This window comes from Triticum urartu, chromosome 5, assembly GCF_003073215.2.
Source record: "Triticum urartu cultivar G1812 chromosome 5, Tu2.1, whole genome shotgun sequence".
NCBI classification, from domain to species: domain Eukaryota; kingdom Viridiplantae; phylum Streptophyta; class Magnoliopsida; order Poales; family Poaceae; genus Triticum; species Triticum urartu.
Window position 1 is genome coordinate 590,352,825 of NC_053026.1, and position 9,327 is coordinate 590,362,151.

Below are 9,327 nucleotides of genomic sequence, written 5' to 3' on the forward strand. Positions count from 1 at the left end.
GTTACTTGTGACGTTTGGTGGCACACAAAGTGTTCCTCCGGTAAACGGGAGTTGCATAATCTCATAGTCACAGGAACATGCATAAGTCATGAAGAAAGAAATAGCAACAAACTAAACGATCAAGTGCTAAGCTAACAGAATGGGTCAGGTCAATCGCATCATTCTCCTAATGATGTGATCCCGTTAATCAAATGACAACTCTTTGTCTATGGCTAGGAAACATAACCATCTTTGATTAACGAGCTAGTCAAGTAGAGGCATACTAGTGACACTCTGTTTGTCTATGTATTCACACATGTATCATGTTTCCGGTTAATACAATTCTAGTATGAATAATAAACATTTATCATGATATAAGGAAATAAATAATAACTTTATTATTGCCTCTGGGGCATATTTCCTTCAGCGGCCACTCCAGGTCTGGAGGAACTAAATCTCCTTTGGGAGATGAAACTGCCTATTAAGATTAGGATCTTCCTTTGTTGGTTCGAGGCCGCCTTCCCCTGGGGATAGAGGTGTGACGCGAAACTGACCTAGTGATGGGAATTTTCCATTATGCGAGACTCCGAAAGACACCAACCACATTTTTTCACATGCGCGGCTGTGATTTTTCTTTGGGAGATGATTGGTGGCAATTGGTGCCATGGAAACCTCCCAGATATGTTTCGGGAAGTCCTGAATCCCCCGCCCAAGCGGGCCGCAATGTGGGTGGTAGTAGGTGCTATTAACTGGATGTTATGGAACGTTTGCAATAAGCTAGTGATTGAACTTGTGATTCCGCGTCGTGCAACTCACGCAATCTATAAACTGTGTGGCTTCTTACAACTCTGAAGACCGCTGAGTAACCGTGTACCAACACAATATCGAGGATCATCTCCGAGCTCCGGTCCGTCGCTACGCGCGTTGCTCCTCCATCCCCGTCACCACCACCCAAGCCGGATTAGTTTGCATCTATTTCTTTCTATATGGGTTATTGTGTTGTGACCCCAGCTTATCTTTACTTTTTCCTACTGTTTCGAACTCGATCCTGGACCTGTTGTTGCGCTCAGTGGTATGTGTGCTCTTTGCTTAGCTAATAAGTTTCAACCTCTTATACACAAGCTAGCAAAACATAGAGAATGAGCAGCTTGATGAGGGGGGACCACATTGAGGTTGCTTAAGCACCAGGCTGGAAGACTATATTTCGTGTAAGGTTTATTCCTGGTGCCTCCAAAGTCCTAACCTCAAACCAACATACTGGCCACTTGAGGGAACTCTCTGTGTGTACACATGGTGTTTCATCTTGTAAGGAAAGCAACACTGAATACAATACTTGTTGGTCAGATTGCATCACTGCATTATACTAGTAGAGTGCCCGTGCGTTGCCACGGGCTCTTGAAATAGTATGCAAGAGTTGCATGATAAATTTCACATGTACAAACAATATAATACAAACACAATTATTGAATAATTAAAGTCCATTTTTGCAATGTAAATTGATAACAAAAAGAAAGATTAACGACATGTCCATGTAACAAACTGAGCGATGTTCCAACTAAACATCTATTACAAAACTATCAATATCTAGATGATGCGCTTAAGAAATTCTTTCATAAATATCAAGAAAGTTGCCTTTAGCTTCATTCCCACGATGTTTTAGCAAGTATAATAAAAACCGCTTCCTCAACTCATACCCATCCTACACAAACAATATATGTAGTTAGTATGAAAATTTCACGTAGAAGGTCTTAAAACATGTAACGAATGTGTTGCCACTGGCATTTCAAAAAAATACTGGTTGCATATATAATCATAAGGCATATCAATTTTCCAGCTTGGCATAGAAAGTGAGTCTAAAATAGTTGCTTAGTTATTCTGATAATCTTGCTAGTATAATTATGATAGTTACGATAATCACCAAGGAGTTTTAATTTTTGAAAGGAAAAAACAACAACAATCATTAGGCCTTTAAGAAATTACGACATGATTCTAAATCTGACCAGCCACAAGATATATCCTTCCTAATATTCAGTTCTAGTGGGAAAAACTACTACCCAACAATATACATATAATATAATCGACAATATTTTCTGCATTTGCTAAATAATCATGGGAACAAAAAATGACTTCAGGCTTCAAGATCGAATAGTATATACATAGGCTCGATGTGACGATGCTGGCGAAGAACATCGAGATGGTTCGAACGTAGGATTTGTCTTGATTTAAAGGGACTTTCGCGTGGCCAACCCCCCCCCCCCCTTTGTCAGCCACACCTAATAGAAGCAACATAAATGGCTATGATGCCAGCTGCTACCTTTTTGTGATCATCATGCGGAATTAGATCATCATTACAAATAAGCATTATAATGTTCACATAAATGATGCATTCCAGTAAAGGTTCTGTGATTGTCACAAGAACATAATAATAATAGACGTGCATATATTTTCATGTGGTAGAATACTACTAATCTACGCTGGACCAACAAATTAAGCGAGGACAAGACAAAGAAATATATATAGCGTTGCATATTATAATTAAACGTCCATGGTTATATCTATTCAAGCTATACGTACGAAGACGCCATCTAGTCAAGCAGTACGAACTGACAGAAATAATTACATCTTCCAGTATAGCTCCAAACACTTAACCTATCTTTAGGGCCTGTTCGGCAACAGCCTAGCTTCCCAAACTCCTCAACTTCTACTCCTCACTTTGGTTTTCTAGTTTCTCACAGTGATGGGAAAACGTTTGGCTGGACACCTCATGCTTCTCATCGCTGGCATGGGTTGACAACCCATTTAGATGGGCTGAAGCCCGTTTGGGAGGGAAGGGAGCAAAGCCCAGCTCAGTAGGCATACAATGGCACCTTTCTTCTAATTAAAAAATGTACAACGACCGTGATGTAAAGGCTACAGAGAGGAGATATGAGCTGTTGGGGGGGAGACAAAGCGAATCGGTACGCATAGCTCACTTGGCGATGGCAGCAAATCATAATAACGCTCAACTCCAACTTCTTCGTTTTCACAGAGCCAGAAAAAGGCAGCTTCCCCAACTCCTTCAAATTTGCACTAACAGAATAGCAAGCTTCTTGATTTGAGCTCCACGGAATTTGCTCGTTCGCCTGAACTTCACTGCGGAGTTAATGGAAGTTGAGAGCCGGAGCATTGCCGAACAGGCCCTTAGTACAAACAGTTGCCAAACTTGAGAGCATCAGAGTCATAAGGTTCATAACTGAAAGTCAATATAACATGTTAGTTGCAACCTTATTTGGTTTCATCATATCTGAACATACACATGCACTTGCTCTCTTTTTGCACCATGGCACAAAATTTGTGATATAAGCAAAAGGAGTTTGCTTCCATGGTTTTGTTCTGGCGCCATTCTCAAGGCGCCGTTCATTCACACGCAATGGAATTATCTATACCATTATATATGTACAGGATGCATAATGAAGTATAAGCATAATCTTTCTTTTTGTTAAAAACATTGGCTTTGTGTACATAGATTAATAAAACATATATCATATAAACTCATATATGCTTCAAACTTGTTTCATATAAATTTAATAATTTGATGCAACAATTCAATAATGGGATATTCAAACAAAACTTTGAACTTTTAATAGTGTTTCATTCTGCTTTAGAATTTGATTTTTTTAGAACATGCTGAAACACATTCAAAAGTGGTATTGTTTTGAAGTTCTCCTCGTCATAATCACAATATGCAAACGGATCATAAATTGTACTTTTGGTTTGAAAGATAAAATTGTCTTAAAGTTGGAAATAACATAACAAAGAATGGGATGGTGGAGCATAGGCTTGCATGTGGTCAGAGAAAGATCTCACAAACTACAAATGGTATTAATGAGAAAAGGATTAAGAAGATCAAAATCAGCCGAATAAGAAGAATAGTAATGCAAAGAGCACCCAGGGGACTCACCCGTGCCTTATGGCATGTTCGTTCCCTCGCATCATATATCCCACAGGCTAATTGTAATGGAAAGTTAATGCAAGCAGATATAGAAGACAATGGATGCTACAGTTCCTGGCTCATATGTGGTTGTCTTGCTGAGATTTAAATAATATAAGAGGGGATTAACAAAATACATGCATACTGTAGGGATTCTCCTCACAGACATGGAGGAAAGGGGCAGCGGGCACAAGCGCCTTGTGCGGTTGGATGCGTCGGGAGTCAGGGCCCCTGGGACGGGGAGCGCTCAGCGCACGACACTACTTGACCAGCCGCATGGTGAGCGAGCACGCATAGGAGGGTCTAGTAGGACAGGCTAATCACGTCGTGGCACCCGCCGTACAAGTCGATCTTCACGGCACCAACTGAGTGTGGAATAAGGAAGTTAGGAGGGGGGTGCAGAGGGGGCAGTGAAGCACGCACTTGTCGAATCTCATGGCAAGCTCAACTATGGGACTGTACGCCACCCTCGCCGCGACCATGGCACCACCATCTCCTCCGGCTGCCTCTTGAGAGCCGAGCTCTCGCTTCACCTTGCCATTCGGTAGGTCCGCATGAGGCGGACAGAGTCGGCGGTGTGAGAACCCTAGAAGAGACAGGGCTAAGACTCAGAGAGAGATCGAGGGAGAGAGGATTCTGTTGGGGAACGTAGCAGAAATTCAAAATTTTCTACGCATCACCAAGATCAATCTATGGAGTAATCTAGCAATGAGGGGAAGGAGAGTGCATCTACATACCCTTGTAGATCGCTAAGCGGAAGCATTCAAGTGAACGGGGTTGATGGAGTCGTACTCGTCGTGATCCAAGTCACCGATGATCCTAGTGCTGAACGGACGGCACCTCCGTGTTCAACACACGTACAGCCCGATGACGTCTCCTATGCCTTGATCCAGCAAGGGGAGAAGGAGAGGTTGGGGAAGACTCCATCCAGCAGCAGCACGATGGCGTGGTGGTGGTGGAGGAGCGTGGTACTCCAGCAGGGCTTCGCCAAGCACCGCAAGAGACGAGGAGGGAGAGGGGTAAGGCTGCGCCAAGAAGAGGTCAGAAACTCATGTGTTGGCAGCCCCAAAGACCTCAACTATATATAGGGGAGAGGGAGGGGGCTGCGCCCCCACCTAGGGTTCCACCCTAGGGGCGGCGGCCAGCCCAGATCCCATCTGATGGGGCGGCCAGTGGAGGGGAAGAGGGAGGCGCACCAGGCATGGGCCCTAAGGCCCATCTGCCCTTAGGGTTTGCCCCCCCTCCTCCCCTTAGGCACCTTGGGCCCTTGTGGGGGGGGGGGCGCACCAGCCAACCTGGGGCTGGTCCCCTCCCACACTTGGCCCATGCAGCCCTCTGGGGCTTGTGGCCCCACTTGGTGGACCCCCGGGACCCTCCCGGTGGTCCCCGTACGTTACCGATAAAACCCGAAACCTTTCCGGTGACCAAAACAGGAGTTCCCATATATAAATCTTTACCTCCGGACCATTCCGGAACTCCTCGTGACGTCCAGGATATTATCCGGGACTCCGAACAACATTCGGTAACCACGTATATCTATTCCTTATAACCCTAGCGTCATCGAACCTTAAGTGTGTGGACCCTACGGGTTCGGGAAACATGCAGACATGACCGAGACACCTCTCCGGTCAATAACCAACAGCGGGTTCTGGATACCCATGTTGGCTCCCACATGTTCCACGATGATCTCATCGAATGAACCACGATGTCAAGGACTTAATCAATCCCGTATACAATTCCCTTTGTCTAGCGGTACGATACTTGCCCGAGATTCGATCGTCGGTATCCCGATACCTTGTTCAATCTCGTTACCGGCAAGTCTCTTTACTCGTTCCGTAACACATCATCCCGTGATCAACTCCTTGATCACATTGTGCACATTATGATGATGTCCTACCGATTGGGCCCAGAGATACCTCTCCGTCACACGAAGTGACAAATCCCAGTCTCGATTCGTGCCAACCCAACAGACACTTTCGGAGATACCCGTAGTGCACCTTTATAGCCACCCAGTTACGTTGTGACGTTTGGCACACCCAAACTATTCCTACGGTATCCGGGAGTTGCACAATTTCATGGTCTAAGGAAATGATATTTGACATTAGAAAAGCTTTAGCATGCGAACTACACGATGTTGTGCTATGCTTAGGATTGGGTCTTGTCCATCACATCATTCTTCTAATGATGTGATCCCGTTATCAATGACATCCAATATCCATGGTCAGGAAACTGTAACCATCTATTGATCAACGAGCTAGTCAACTAGAGGCTTACTAGGGACATGGTGTTGTCTATGTATCCACACATGTATCTGAGTTTCCTATCAATACAATTCTAGCATGGATAATAAACGATTATCATGAACAAGGAAATATAATAATAACTAATTTATTATTGCCTCTAGGGCATATTTCCAACAGTCTCCCACTTGCAGTAGAGTCAATAATCTAGTTCACATCGCCATGTGATTAACACTCACTGGTCACATCGCCATGTGACCAACATCCAAAGAGTTTACTAGTGTCACTAAACTAGTTCACATCATCATGTGATTAAGACTCAATGAGTTCTGGGGTTTGATCTTGTTTTGCTTGTGAGAGAGGTTTTAGTCAACGGGTCTGCAACAATCAGATCCGTATGTACTTTGCAAATCTCTAGGTCATATTATAAATGCTGCTTCCACGCTCCACTTGGAGCTATTCCTAATGGTTGCTCCACTATACGTATCCGGTTTGCTACTCAGAGTCATTCAGATAGGTGTTAAAGCTTGCATCGATGTAACCCTTTACGCAGAACTCTTTATCACCTCCATAATCGATAAACATGTCCTTATTACTCCAAGGATAATTTTGACCGCTATCTAGTGATCCACTCCTGGATCACCTTTGTACCCTCTTGCAAGACATGTGGCAAGGCACACATCAGGTGCGGTACTCAGCATGGCATACCGTATAGAGCCTATGACAAAAACATAGGGGACGACATTCGTCCTTTCTCTTTCTTCTGCCGTGGTCGAGCTTTAAGTCTTAACTTCATACCTTACAACTCAGGCAAGAACTCCTTCCTTGACTGATCCATCTTGAACACCTTCAAGATCATGTCAAGGTATGTGCTCATTTGAAAGTACCATTTATCATTTTTTATCTATCCTCATAGATCTTGATGCTCAATGTTCAAGTAGTCTAATCCAGGTTTTCTATTGAAAAACACTTTTCAAATAACCCTATATGCTTTCCAGAAATTCTACATCATTTTTGATCCACAATATGTCAACAACATATACTCATCAGAAATTCTATAGTGCTCCCACTCACTTCTTTGAGAAATACAAGTTTCTCATAAACTTTGTATAAACCCAAAATCTTTGATCATCTCATCAAAGCGTACATTCCAACTCTGAGATGCTTACTCCAGTCCTTAGAAGGATCGCTGGAGTTAGCATACCTTTTAGCATCCTTAGGATCGACAAAACCTTTCTGATTGTATCGCATACAACCTTTCCTTACGAAAACTGGTAAGGAAACTCGTTTTGACATCCATCTGCCAGATTACATAAATGCAGCTAATGCTAACATGATTCCGACGGACTTAAGCATTGCTACGGATGAGAAGATCTCATCGTAGTCAACTCCATGAACTTGTGAAAAACTCTTCACCACAAGTCGAGCTTCATAGACGGTGACATTACCGTCTATGTCCGTCTTCTTCTTAAAGATCCATTTATCTCAATGGCTTGCCGATCAATGGGCAAGTCCACCAAAGTCCATACTTTGTTCTGATACATGGATCCTATCTCGGATTTCATGGCTTCTAACCATTTCGGAATCCGGGCCCACCATTGCTTCTCCATAGCTCGTAGGTTCATTGTTGTCTAGCAACATGACTTTCAAGATAAGGATTACGTACCACTCTGAAGTAGTACGCATCCTTGTCATCCTACGAGGTTTGGTAGTGACTTGATCTGAAGTTTCATGATCACTATCATAAGCTTCTACTTCAATTGGTGTAGGTGCCATAGGAACAACTCCCTGTGCCCTGCCACACACTAGTTGAAGAGACGGTTCAATAACCTCATCAAGTCTCCACCATCCTCCCACTCAATTCTTTCGAGAGAAACTTTTCCTCGAGAAAGGACCCGATTCTAGAAACAATCCCGTATTGCTTTTGGATCTGAGACAAGAGGTATACCCAACTGTTTTTGGGTGTCCTATGAAGATGCATTTATCCGCTTTGGGTTCGAGCTTATCAGCTTGAAACTTTTTCACATAAGCATTGCAGCCCCAAACTTTTAAGAAATGACAGCTTAGGTTTCTCTAAACCATAGTTCATACGGTGTCATCTCATCGGAATTACGTGATGCCCTATTTAAAGTGAATGTGGTTGTCTCTAATGCCTAACCCATAAACTATTGTGGTAATTCGATAAGAGACATCATGGTATGCATCATATCCAATAGGGTGCAGTTATGATGTTCGGACACACCATCACACTGTGGTGTTCCAGGCTGTATTAGTTGTGAAACAATTTCCACAATGTCTTAATTCTGTGCCAAACTCGTAATTCAGATATTCATCTCTATGATCATATCATAGACATTTTATCCTCTTGTCACAACGATCTCTCACCTTCACCCTAAAATTACTTGAACCTTTCAGTAATTCAGACTCGTGATTCATCAAGTAAATATACTCAACATCTACTCAAATCATCTGTGAAGTAAGAACATAATGATATCCACTACACGCCTCAGCACTCATTGGACTGCACACATCAAAATGTATTACTTCCAACAAGTTGCTTTCTAGTTCCATTTTACTGAAAATGAGGCTTTCAGTCATCTTGCCCATGTGGTATGATTTGCATGTCTCAAGTGATTCAAAATCAAGTGAGTCCAAACGGTCCATTTGCATGGAGTTTCTTCATGCATATACACCAATAGACATGGTTCGCATGTCTCAAACTTTTCAAAAACGAGTGAGCCCAAAGATCCATCAACATGGAGCTTCTTCATGCGTTTTATACCGATATGACTTACGTGGCAGTGCCACAAGTAGGTGGTACTATCATTACTATCTTATATCTTTTGGCATGAACATGTGTATCACTACGATCGAGATTCAATAAACCATTCATTTTTTGGTGCAATACCATTGAAGGTATTATTCAAATAAACAGAGTAACCATTATTCTCCTTAAATGAATAACCGTATTGCGATAGACATAATCCAATCATGTCTATGCTCAATGCAAACACCAATCTCGACGGTAGAGGGAGCGTGCGATGCTTGATCACATCAAGCTTGGGAAAAACTTCCAACACATATCGCCAGCTCACCTTTAGCTAGTCACCGTTTAATCCGTAGCCTTTTATTTCGAGT

At 42.9% G+C, this 9,327-nt stretch overlaps 1 long non-coding RNA gene across 1 annotated transcript; it reads right to left on the minus strand.

The window, feature by feature from the left end:
* Nucleotides 1-1,439: 1,439 nt before the first annotated feature.
* On the minus strand, nt 1,440-4,644 carry LOC125506182. The gene is made up of 2 exons (XR_007282598.1): nt 2,952-4,644; nt 1,440-1,678 (listed from the first exon to the last, which is right to left on the minus strand). It is a non-coding gene; the product is annotated as an uncharacterized LOC125506182 (long non-coding RNA).
* Nucleotides 4,645-9,327: the final 4,683 nt, after the last annotated feature.